Source organism: Triticum dicoccoides, chromosome 2A (genome assembly GCF_002162155.2).
Source record: "Triticum dicoccoides isolate Atlit2015 ecotype Zavitan chromosome 2A, WEW_v2.0, whole genome shotgun sequence".
NCBI classification, from domain to species: Eukaryota; Viridiplantae; Streptophyta; class Magnoliopsida; order Poales; family Poaceae; genus Triticum; species Triticum dicoccoides.
The window spans coordinates 369622591-369634917 of record NC_041382.1 but is presented as its reverse complement, the minus strand read 5'-3'; the positions used below and the strand labels follow the sequence as shown (position 1 = coordinate 369634917).

The window sequence follows — 12327 nt, the reverse complement described above, 5'->3', positions numbered from 1 at the left end:
CTGCCCCAGGCGCCGTCGTCGCCAACTGCCAAGGCCGCGGCCGCGACCTGCCTCAGGCCGTCATCGCACGCCCACACACCCCATCCCCACGCTCGTGCTACACCGTCTACTGCTCCTCCAACCACACCCCGGCTCTGCCCCTGCCTCTCCCACGCGCATCTCGAGCGGGTCTTCCGCCCCAAACGACGACAAGAGGCACCGCGTGGCTCATCTCGACGATGCCTCTAGGGATGTAGGGGACGGAAAAGTCACCGCCGGACGTGGCTATTGTCGCTGGCCGCCCCTCCGCCCTCCTTCCCCCAGCCCATCCATCCCCTTGGTCGTCGACGCGGATCTGACGCATGTGTCCTCCCTAGATCCAGCTTCATCCGAGGTGCGCGTGAGGGCAGGTCGCGGCAGCGCCCTCTAAAGGTCGCCGTCAACGCCTTGGGCAGGTCGTGAGCACTCCGTCCGTCAATACATGTTCATCGACAGGAAATCCCATGCCCCCGGTTCATCATCCTCGCCTGAGATGTTCTCTCCGGTCTCGTGCAACAACGTTGGTTGTCCCGTTGGAGCAAATAATGGACCGCACGAATCTCCCTTCCACCCCCTCTCTAATTACTTCATTGTTTCTAATATTTGGTCTTGAAGTCCAATGTGACTCCAGGTTAAAGTTTGATGCATATTGTACGCGATTGTTGTAGATTGTATCCCACTACGAATGCATAACACTTCCTGTCCGATTGCACAACAGAGAGGAGTGGGGCCTCCAAAAAAAGAGCAAGTGCAGATAAAAAATGGATACATTCCTAAGGTGTCGGTGGTTATGTCAAAAATGGAAATAAATTATTTCGGTGTTTTCTTTTATCTTGAACCAAATAACTTCTATAATTTCTATAAACATGCATGCCGTGGAAAACCATTGCATTAGAAGGTATGAAGCCGAAAGGGAATTTAAGGGATCTATGTGGTGCCATGTTAGCAAGAAAAACACCACTGAAAAAAGAAACTCACGTACATTTTTTAGGTAAGCTCATATACATTCAGGGAGACATTTGATATATAGAAGTTATTACATACATAAAAGGTGTGTGTAGTGAATAATGTCGAGAAGTTCAAGGTCAACCATTTAGAAAAGATTCAAAAATTGCGCAAATTGGCTCTGTTTTTTTACTAATATTGCATAAGTTCAAATACACTGACAACCGAAGTTCGGTGTTCTACTCACAACACACCTTAAAAAACCTAGATGCAGAGCGGTTGAATGTTTACTAAAACCTCAAATTTCTTCAATCACTAAAGACAATCCAGAAGATATTTTACCATTTCTAAAATAAAAATAATAGAGCAGTTCAAAAGTAAAAGACACTTAGAAGCAGATATTTTACCATTTCTAAAATAAAAAACAAGAAGTTCAAATTTTAAAAATAGAGAAGTTCAAAAATCATAAAAAGGACATTCATTGTTTCTAAAATAAAAAAACTCTAGAAGTTGGAATTGAAATAATGGACAATTCAATATTTATTACAAAACTAGGATATTGTATTTACTAAAAGAAATAAATCAAGAAGTCCAAGTTACAAAAATATAGAAGTTTCGTATTTATGTCAAAACTCATATTTTCCTTGTTACTAAAAAATAAAATGAAGAAGTTCAAATTAAAAAAGGAGAAGTTTGTTGGATATAGAAAAACTCAAATTCTTTCCGTTTCTTGGAAAAATAAAAGTATATATTTTTTAAAAAGTTTGATGCTTATTTAAAAACATATTTTTCTAAGAATAAGACTAAGAAGTTCAAATTAAAATAAAAGAGAAGTCCAAAGATTATGAAAAACTCAGATTTTTCTCGTTATTAAAGAATGGAAACAAGAAGTTCAAAAATAAAATAACAAGAAGTTCAAATTAAAAAAAGGAACAACTAAAAAAAGTTGAAAAATAGATTTTCCCCATTTCTAAAAAAACTAGAAGTTAAAACGAAAATAACAAAGTGGTTCGATGTTTATTTAGAAACTAAGATTTTACCGTTATTAAAATACTCAAATATCCCTTAGTATTGAAGAATCAACCATGAAGTTCAAATTGAAAAAGAAAGAATAAGAAAATAAAACCAGGAAGTCCATATTAAAAAGATGGAGAAGTTTGATGATTATAGAAAACTCAGATTTTCCTTGTTATTAAAGAATGGAAACAAGAAGTTCAAAAATAAAATAACAAGAAGTTCAACTTTTAAAAATAGAGCGCCTCGAAATTCATAAAAAATATTAAGAAACAAAACCAGGAAGTCCATATTAAAAAGATGGAGAAGTTCGATGATTATATAAAACTTAGATTTTCCTTGTTATTAAAGAGTGGAAACAAGAAGTTCAAAAATAAAATAACAAGAAGTTAAACTTTTAAAAATAGAGTGCTTCGAAATTTATAAAAAAGGATTAAGAAATTCAGATAAATATTTATAAAAACTCAGATATTTTCACGTAACCGAGAGAAGTTCGATTGATAAGTGCCAGAAGTTCACGTACTACATGGTGTGCATTTTGTATTAAAAAGAATAAAAAAGCAAAGACTAAAAGTTTTGTTGTTATAAGTTAAACTCCTCGGTTGGAGAAAGTTAAAAAAATTATTGTGAGAGGGGTTTGTACAAAAGGAGTATCATTTGTGTAACACTAATGAATGAATGAGAAAATTACAAATGAAAATATGTCACAGAAGTTCAACGTGAAAACAGCAAGAAGTTCAACTAATGCACTGAATGAATTTCAGATAAAAACTTTTAAAACCGCCGCGAGTATGAAAAAATAATCAACACGGGAAAGTTGCGTGTTTACAGCAGCTTCCATCGGTATATCACTTTCTCAATTCCGGTGAGTGTATGGAGAGATACGAGCAAAAAAAGTACATGAAAAAACAGAGTGAAGCTCAAGTTCTTCACGCGGGTGCATTTTCGGAGAATCTGTTACGCGATAAAGGCGGAATGAATGATCTCGGCGTTTTCGAAATTACTTGAAAACTGCTAGGAATCAGAGAAAACCATCAACCTGAAAAAGTTTCGCATTTTCCGTAGCTTTTCGACGGTATATTATTTGCCCCATTCCGATAAAGTTTGTAGAAATTACGGTAAAAATACGGATTTAGCTATTTTCAAAATTTTCTTAAAACCGTAAGGAATTGGGAGAAAAAATATATACCAAAAAGTTTCACATTTCCACAAGCTTTCCAACGCCATATCATTTGCTGCATTCGGACGTATAGTTAAAAAATTAGCTCGAAAATACGAACTCGATGAAACTTGTATTGTTTTCTAAATTACTTTTAAACCATTCAAAATTAGAAAACACTTTTAACATGAAAAAGCAGCGCATTTTTATAAGCTTTCCAGCGCCATATCATTTGCCTCAATTGGATTAGCCGTTTAGAAATGACATCGAAAATACCAATTTGGCTGCTCGGTTTGCGAACTTTTACGATTTTCCAAATTATGCTTTAACCATATGGAATTAGAGAAAACTTTCAACATGTGGAAGGAGCGGTTTTGCAGCAGCTTTCCAACGCCATATTATTTTCCTCATTGCGATAAACGGTTTAGAAATGCGATCGAAAATACGATTCACATTTTTTGTATGAAGAAAAAACGGTTTTAAAAACTAATCTTAAACCACTTACATTTTGCCAAAAATTTAACTTGGGTCATGATACTCGTGTCCATAGCTTTCCAACGGTATATAGCAAGACCTATTTGGATAATGTTGGCGGAAGTTCAACCTAGCACAAGGGAAAGTTCAGGTCGAACAACTCAGACAGTAAAATTGCAAAAAAACGCGAGTACATCAGGACCCGAGTGCAAAATCCACCTATGAGCGAGATTACTATTTAAAACGGTTATTTGGTTGATAAAAATCATTTGCAGATTACACTTACATCACATAGAATATGACTAACCAGAATAATTCAAGCGGAGAGACACGGTTGCGAAGATAGCCCGAAGGTCGAGTTCCTATAGAGGGAAGTTCACGCGTGTAACTCAGGAAGTTCATGTTGTGATCAGAATATCCCGTGATCAGAATAGTGTTTATATATATATATATATATATATATATATATATATATATATATATATATATATATATATATATATATATAAAGTCTATTAGTAAGCTAGGGTGAAGAATAAGTAATTCTTCACCCTGGTCGAACAACAGAGCCATAGCCCTTCCCTAGCGTCCAACCAGGCCACTGTTCTACCCACTGGTTCCACGCTGTAAGACTACATCGGTATGAAAGTAATATTACGTTTGTACATTGAGTCAAAACTACCCCACGTCCTCCACCCCATCGTTCGCCTGAGCTAGAATCTCGCTGGTTTAGTTCCGCCGACTCAAACCGTCTCGTGGTTGTGAGCCGTGGGTTTGATACGGCGAGGACCTAACCTAGTTCCTGGCCGTCGCCATTGAAGGATACGGAAACCCCTTCCTCTCCCTCGCTGTGACCTGTGAGGCTCTCCGCGACGGTAAGTCCTGCAGCTGCAACTCCGCCCCTATCCCCTTCGGTCTGACGGTGCTTGTTTTTGCAAACGTGAGGGCAGGGTTGGATCGGCGCTCGCGGCGGAGCTTGGCTGCAGGGCATCGCAGGCACTGATGGGCGCCTCGGCCGCGCCGTTCGGAATCAGTGCATTGCTTCGCTGCCTTGGGCGTCCACGCGGTCACATAGACCGTGTCTCTCGGTGTCCGTGAAGTGCGTGCAGCCTGCACGCCAACCTCAGGGACACTGATGGTCGCATATGGCTAGTGGCTATGCTAGTTTTGAATTGCATTAACCTACCGTGATTCCCTCTAAAATCTGAAATTCTGAATTGTTTGTAACTTTTCGGCGTTGCTAGAAGTTAGCTTCCTTTCGTCATGCCAACCTCAGGTAGATTCCTTTTGTTTGGTCGTGAGATGTTGATTCCTGTTTTTCTAACACCTTTAATTTTGATGTTAAAGTTACAGAGTTAGTGAGGTTTGTTTTCTTGTAGCTAGACAAGCGAGCTTAAAATTACACTAACTAGTGTGGCGGTACAAAAAAAATGTTTCTTTTCTTGTTGTCTATTCTTTACTTTAACTGGAATTTTCTTCTCCGTGTCAGCTGCCGCACATGCTACCATCTGAAGCCCTACAATTAGGAGTCTGCCTTTCAAAAAAATTAGGATACTGTAAATTTACTTTAACTAGAATTTTCTTTAGAGTTTTTGTCCCCCATGCTGAATCTTTATTGACTTGTGTCTTCTTGTCATGGTTGGTTTCTGATTACTACTAGCTTGTTCTAATCTAGACTGTTGGCATGCATTCCCTTCATTACTGACTGAATTCCGAGCTACAAATTACTACCTTTATATCATTTTGGAAGGGGCTCATGAGAGTAAAATCAGCCTTTTTCAATAGGACAAAGTTTATAATCTGTAATGGCACTACCACACGATTCTGGGAAGATACCTGGCTAGGAGAGACGCTGCTAGCGCTTCAGTACCCGTCCATGTATAGTATTGTTCAACGACATGAGGCTTATGTTGCAACGATACTGCAATCCATCCCCCTTAATATTCATTTTAGGAGGACGCTTACCGGTAATCATTGGGAAGCGTGGCTTCATTTAGTGAGTAGACTGATGGAGGTTCAGCTATCTCAACAACCTGATCATTTGTGCTAGAAGCTTACTAGGTCTGGAGAGTTCACAGTTAAATCGATGTATCTCAATGTCATCAACTCTAGGGCCATTCCTAGTTCCAAATTTGTATGGAAAGTCAAAGTTCCTTTGAAAATTAAAGTGTTTATGTGGTTTGTACATAAACAAGTCATTTTAACTAAGGATAACTTGGCAAAGCGTAACTGGACAGGACCTACTAGGTGTAGTTTTTGTGATCGGGATGAAACTATCAAACACCTTTTTTTTGAGTGCCCATTGGCCTATGGCAGACGGTGCACATAGCCTTTAACATTACTCCTCCGAATGCCATCAGTACGTTATTTGGAACGTGGCTTAATGGGATAGAGTCCGAAACAACGAGTCACATTCGAGTAGGAGTATGTGCTTTATTGTTGGCAGTATGGAACTGCATAAATGATTTGGTTTTTAACAGGACAACAAATATTCATTTTTTGCAGGTTATCTTCCGAGCCACTGCGTTGATCCGTATGTGGTCGCTACTCACTCCGACGGAGGCCAGGGAGCGTTTGGTTACTGGATCTATCCGGTGGGAGACGGTAGCACAGGATATATTCTACCGGTTTGGATGGCGGTCATGTAATAGGATAGGCAATTAGTTTTCCTATCTTTCTTTGCCCAGCCGGTTGTGGCATTCTTTTTGCTAGTGTGTTTTTGGCTCTTTGGCTCTTTGTGAGCTTGCCTTTACTTTTACTTTTGGTTAAGACTCTAAGACCTTGTTGAACCTATTTGCTTATTTATAAAGTTGACCGTATGCATCGTTCTGATGCAGAGGCCGGGGAGTCCCCCTTTTCGAAAAAAAAACTACCTTTGTACTCCCTCCATTCCACAATGTAGTGCTTCCTCTATCCCCGTGCTTCAACTTTGACCATAAATTTAACTACCAAGACCGATTGCGGTGGGAGCAAAAATTATATCAGTGAATTCGTATTCGAAAGTAGTTTTTAATTATGTAACTTTTTCTCCCGCCACAGTCGGTCTCGTTCGTTAAATTTATGGTCAAAGTTCGACCTCGGGAAGCGCGGGCGCACTATATTTTGGAATGGAGGGAGTATCAAACTAGCCTACAAAAACGTCTTATATTTTGGTTCAGAGGTAATAGCTTTATAAGAATATTTCCTATGTTCTTTCTAGAAAAGACATTCTGTACAAGTTTTATCACGGATGTAAACTATCAGGTTAAGCTTTTAAGCACATAATCTTAGAGGTTTATGTTTATTCTAGGAATAGGAAATCAGAATTATAAGGTTCCTTTTCTTGTACAATTTTCCCATTTTGAGAATTTACATACTTCTTTTACTTTTTCTATGTTTGGTTTACCGCTTCATTCAGTTTGAGAAAGTACGATGCTAATTTTACAGTGCTGAATGTTACTACATAAATCTATGATTATTCTCATAGTGGTCTGGTAGTAATGGTTGTGCAAGGGCTATTAAAGCCTACTTAACAAATCACAGAATGGAGTAGAGGAAGCTCAGCTCCGCTCTTTTTCTATCGAGGAGCGAGGTTTTTTGTTTTGGTTTTTGAAGCCTGCATCTTTTATGGGTTTGTACTGATGGAAAGGCAAATTACAGGTTAATTAGAGAATGCTACTGTAATCACACATCTCATAGGTCATTTAGATTCTAGCGTAAGATTGCAACAACATTACATGAAAACACATTTATGCATTCACACATTTCAGGGCATCTCACCTTGATTTCTTTTCGAAATTTGCTCAGGAACTTTTTTTCTGTTCATTGGATGTAGAACGAGCATTTGTTCAATATATCATATGTTTTCTAACTTGTTATGCTCACTCATTGAATTTGCAACATTTTAATCCAACTCAAAAGAGAGGGCATTAGCATGTGCTAAAAATGCTAGTGTGATTTGGCCTAGCTTCTATCAACTTGAATGCCCAGGAAATGTCCTCACAAGCTTCTTCCTCTCTACAAACATTAATCCTGGAGGTGCTAGGGAAGAGCACGTGTACTATAGCCCAGCAAAAGGATAAAGAATCCATTGCCACTGCCACTGCAAGAAGATTTAAGTAGAATAAGAAAAAAAAATCTTGTTATGGTTGCTGTTTAATTACCACTGAATTTATTCATTTCTTCATATCAGAATTGTTATGGCTCTGCTACATCAGCAACATTGTATTTCTCGTTTTCAAATGATATTTGAATTTTCACATCTTTGTTATATATGTCTTTGCGGTCGTCTCTTGCGAATACATTTCTTGAATTAGCAATGTCTATTATGGATAGATCTCTCAGTACCATTCATGTTCCAATTCAAAACTTTCAGTTGGCACCAAAAATGACTAATGTAGCATGCGTACTGATTTCAAGTCTTAACTCATTACTCCCCTCTCAAAATGATTCCATTGAGATAATTTTGAGCAAATCACATAGTAGTAGAGTACACATCCTCACCACGCCCTACATCTTGGTTACACCTCAGTTGCTAATAAAAATTTCAGCAAACTAAAGAAAGATCAACAAACACAACACATGCATTGTCTGCCCCTCCAGAGAACACTCTTATGTCCCGTTATTTGCATGTAGCAGTACCGACTAAACAAGGGCTGCTCATTGCTGTGACGGGACGGACGGCGAGGAGTTGCACGCTAGTCCGTCGCTTGGTCATGCCCAGACCGCCATGGACACACCGTCGTGGTCACGCTCAAGCAGGAGAATAAACATGCAAAATTTCCATCCCCACATATAGTATATATCAATATTGCATTTTCCCCTATCACATATAGTATATAGTATAGAACAACATTGCATTTGTTTTATTCGGTAACAAATATGCGGTGGTTTAACCATATATATACTACCAAACCTCCATGACAGACTGTATCAACACCTTAGCTTACATGGAAACAGAAGATTCCTGCTCCATATACAATGTATAACATAGATTTCAGAAACAGTAACTAGCCAAACTCTGACATTTAAGTTAGAGATGTACTACTTCATTAACTGCAAGATTCCAAGTTACTTGTACTCATAATGTTTCATTACTAGCTATCCAAGTTCAAGTCACATCAGTCCTGAAGACATTTACATCTAAATAAAAAACATAGGACCAGTAAATACATACAAAATGTACAAAATTTCTCATGTCACCGATGCACTACAGGTGCAGGATACCATTCTTTCTACCAAGATTACAGCCATCTTCCGGCAATACTTTATCATAGATCATGGAGCTCAACAATAGAGTCACAATTCAGAAACAAACTTAGTTTTACGCAAAGTATAATTTTCTCAACCAATTAAACGGCATGCTCACAGAAGTTCACATGCCACTTTTAACATAGAAAACATTGGGTGGGGCAGGCATGATTAAAATTCAGCCAGCAGAATTAGTAGCGGTGCACATGCATAGAATTCTGGCAAGGAACAACACAACACAAATGGACATAGTGAGAAGCCTCTACAACAGCATCTGGACATCCTATGTTCCCATCTTTGTCTCTCGGCTGCAACCTTTTTGGTATTCTTGAAGGACATCTTCTGCTGCGTCCTGCAGGGCATTTGAAATTAGAAGTCAATTCAGAATGGAGTTTTATTGTGACCAAACATGTAAAAGAGGATTCAGTACCTTCTGAATTTTCCTCCTCAACAAAGTAAATGCCCCTGCTATCCAAGTTCAAAATCAATATGAACAATCAGAACCATGGTTGCTTGCCCAAATGAGGCGCTTCCATAGTGGCCTTCTTACATGGGCCAGGGTGCTCCGCGGGGCGCCTCGACGACGGGATGCTAGATCCACCTCGCTAGGACGATGTCTCCCGCCAGCCGCCTCCATGGATATTCGCGAGGGCTGGGTTCGCCCATGGCGCTCCCTCGTACCGGATCGCCCTGCCAAGCGATGGTGTCATATACGACATTGAAGCAACAATACATTGTCTATTACCCCCCCGGTCCAAATTACTTGTCGTAGAAATGGATGTATCTAGAACTAAAATACATCTAGATACATCCATTTCTGCGACGAGTAATTCAGAACGGAGGGAGTAAAAATCTGCATGTGCGGACACAAAAGAAGCGATGGTGTCATATATGACACACTTGAGGCAACAATACATTGTCTATTACAAATCTGATGTGCAGACGCAAAAGAAACGACATAATGCTTAACTACTTTGTAAGATTCATAAGATTAGATGGTGACAACAAAGTTCGGTTTGAAAATCATGAGCTTTACATTAACTTGGGCTCAGCTCAACGCATCCCTATCAATGACTATCCAATAAGGAATGAACAACAATACCTTGTGCTTAATCAGGCACCGAGAATGGAGCAGCCAATGAGATCTGAGAGGAGACATGATGAGCTTGGACGGATTTGATGGGGGGGTGTGGCGCTGACGTCTTCGCAATAAAGTATCTGGTTCTGTTCATGACAATTCAGGCCAAGTTTATCAAAATGCTACTGGTGCAGCGCAATGGAGCACGTACACATGATTGCCATTAGTGTTATTGAAGAAAACACGAACTGAACTCTAGCCCCATTGTAATGTGTTCCGTGGTATTAATTCAGAATCTGACCTGAACTTGAACTAGCTAATTATTAGTGAACTCGAACTAGTTAATTAGTCCTATTGGCCACTGGCCGATTAAAGTTACTCTCCTTAGTGGACTGAATACTGGTGATTTAATTGAACTAGTCAATTAACCCTATCACTTGCAAAATTTAACGAGTCCCTATCCTGGAACTAGTCAACAACAGATATCCTAGCAATGCTGGAAGGAACCACCAATTAATGGGAAGCACCCACCGATTATAGAATAATAGAAGCAAGACGGTACATGGGAGGCGGGAGTGGACCTGGATGGTGCGGGCGTCGAAGCCGAACTTGACGCCCACGCCGCTTGGAGGATGGCCGACGGTAGGATCGAACGAGTGGACCCTGTTGGAGGTTAGAGAACCTGCGTCTCAATCCCGTCGTCCAGGATCGAACTCGAACGTCAGTCTCATCCCCGAACAAGATCCAACAGGATCCAACAACAGAGTCTGAGTCCCGTTCGGGAGGTTAGAGACTGAGTTTAATACTTCAATCTCCCGCACCTGGATCCAATAGCAGAGGTCCTGATGCCCGCACCTGGAATCATCAAACTCAATCGCCGCTTGGAGGAGGGGTGAACGAGTGGCCGGCGTCTCGGCCGCAGTCAAGGTGACGGTCGTCGACGCCTCACCCCCGTCGATGTTGCGTCGTCCTCGTCACAGTCAACTACTCTATGTTCCAATCGGGGATGGTTATGGCTCCTCGCGCCTGAGACAAGTCAAGGCCGTAATATTACCTCGCACGCACTATAAATTACCGCACAAAACTCAGGGTGCTGCTGCCGTGCCGGTCGTTTAGGTGAGTGTGATTAGGCTGGGGTGAGGAATAAGGGCCAGTTCTTTTGTGCTATGCTGTGGAAATAAGCTCTTATGAAAATAAGTTCAAGATAAGCTCATGTGGAAATAAGCTTCAGAGAATAAGCTAGCCAGTTCTTTTCGATGCCCGTTTGTTCAGCTTATGTGTGGTATGATCAGTGAAAAGTCTATAATGCCCTTGAACTATATTGTTGTTCACATTAAACAATATTGTGCTATTGTTTTCATCATTTTTCTGCCTATATGAACAAATATATAATGCTTTGAACATTATGGCGTCCGCGGCCGGAGTTGAGCACCCGCCGGATCGATCTGGAGTAACTGGTAGGAGACCGGGGTGGCAGGGGTACCCCCGAGGGAGGAGCAGCGGCGGGGGATGGAGGCCTACCCGCCGTCCATGGGCTCGCCCGAGGGAGGAGCAGCAGCAGAGGAGCAGGGCACCAGCGGCGGCGGCTAGCTGGGAAACCTAGAGGCAACGACATCTCTGTGTTGCGGGAGCTCGGTGCGGATGGGAATGACCGAAGGAGAGCCTGTTTTTTTTCTGCGGGAGCTAAACTGGGACCTGGCGGTGGCATTTTTGCTGTAAATTGGGCAAACAACAGGGCCACATAGCTATACCCCTTTGGGGTTAAGTCAGAAGCTGCGGGAAGCTCCTCCCACCTAGCTTTTTCTCATTGTGAAGGGGAGAGTGATGGAAATAAGCTGAGCTAGCCTTTTCAAATCCAGTTCTTTTGAGCTTTTGGCTTTTTTTGATAATAAGCTGAAATAAGCTAGAAAAGAACTGGCCTTAAGTACACCCAGAGTGATGAATAGTGCGACCCTATATATATATGGCCATCCGCCGTCAGGATGTGCAAGACGTGGCCCTAGTGGGAGTGTGGTCGTCGCCTACTATTGTCTCCATCATGTACAGGAAACTTTGGCAAAATGAGACTGTTGTACAAGCCGTGTTTAATTCAGCCACTCATCAGCTATTTGGGATGTTGGCTGCTTAATAGTAGAAGTAGCATCTATCAGGTGTAGAAGCGTGTTGGCAGCATACAAGACTTGTTAACTAAATTACAGTATCAATTCACCAAAAGAAAGTAAAAATACTAAATGAGAGCTTTCAGTCAATCTAGCAAACATGTTTACATTTTCATTTTTAGTATAAGATATACTGTGATTCTAGTCGAGGCAGCCAACACATGTTCAGTTGCTCTCTCTCCCAACTTTCTCGAAAACAAATCCAGAGAAATGACATTCAATATTTCTGAATTTTGCATTCCCAACAACAT

At 40.7% G+C, this 12327-nt stretch overlaps 1 long non-coding RNA gene across 2 annotated transcripts; it reads right to left on the bottom strand.

Annotated features, from left to right (window-relative positions):
- Positions 1–8924: 8924 nt before the first annotated feature.
- LOC119354602 lies at positions 8925–11049 on the bottom strand. Of its 2 annotated transcripts, XR_005171115.1 has the most exons (5): positions 10739–11049; positions 10499–10599; positions 9942–10063; positions 9270–9529; positions 8925–9191 (listed from the first exon to the last, which is right to left on the bottom strand). It is a non-coding gene; the product is annotated as an uncharacterized LOC119354602 (long non-coding RNA). The 2 variants fall into 2 exon arrangements; XR_005171114.1 differs by having other exon boundaries at positions 10499–11040.
- Between the last annotated feature and the right edge of the window lie 1278 nt (positions 11050–12327).